Source organism: Pongo abelii, chromosome 16 (assembly GCF_028885655.2).
Source record: "Pongo abelii isolate AG06213 chromosome 16, NHGRI_mPonAbe1-v2.0_pri, whole genome shotgun sequence".
Classification (NCBI taxonomy): domain Eukaryota; kingdom Metazoa; phylum Chordata; class Mammalia; order Primates; family Hominidae; genus Pongo; species Pongo abelii.
Window position 1 is genome coordinate 2,825,571 of NC_072001.2, and position 437 is coordinate 2,826,007.

The window sequence follows — 437 nt, forward strand, 5'->3', positions numbered from 1 at the left end:
GTGTGTGTGTGTGTGTGTGTGTGTGTGTGTGTGTGTGTGTGTGTGTGTGTGTGTGTGTGTGTGTGTGTGTGTGTGTGTGTGTGTGTTTTTTTTTTTTGGTCTTCGTGTGTGTGTGATTTTTCTTTTGTTTCCGCCCCACCCCCCGCCCCCATTCTTTCCTTCTTTCTGGAGATGGAATCTCGCTCTGTCGCCGGACCCGGACCCGGACCCGGACCCGGACCCGGACCCGGACCCGGACCCGGAGGGCGGTGGTGCTTCCTCCGCTCGCCGCTGCCGCTGCCTCCAGGGCTCAAGCGAACAGCAGTTTTTGTATTTTGAGCAAAGACGGAATTTCACCATATTGGCCTGGCTGGTCTCGAACTCCTGACCTAGCGATCCACCCCCCCCCCCCCCACACCGCCTTGGCCTCCCAAACCGTGCCGGGATTACGGGCCTCA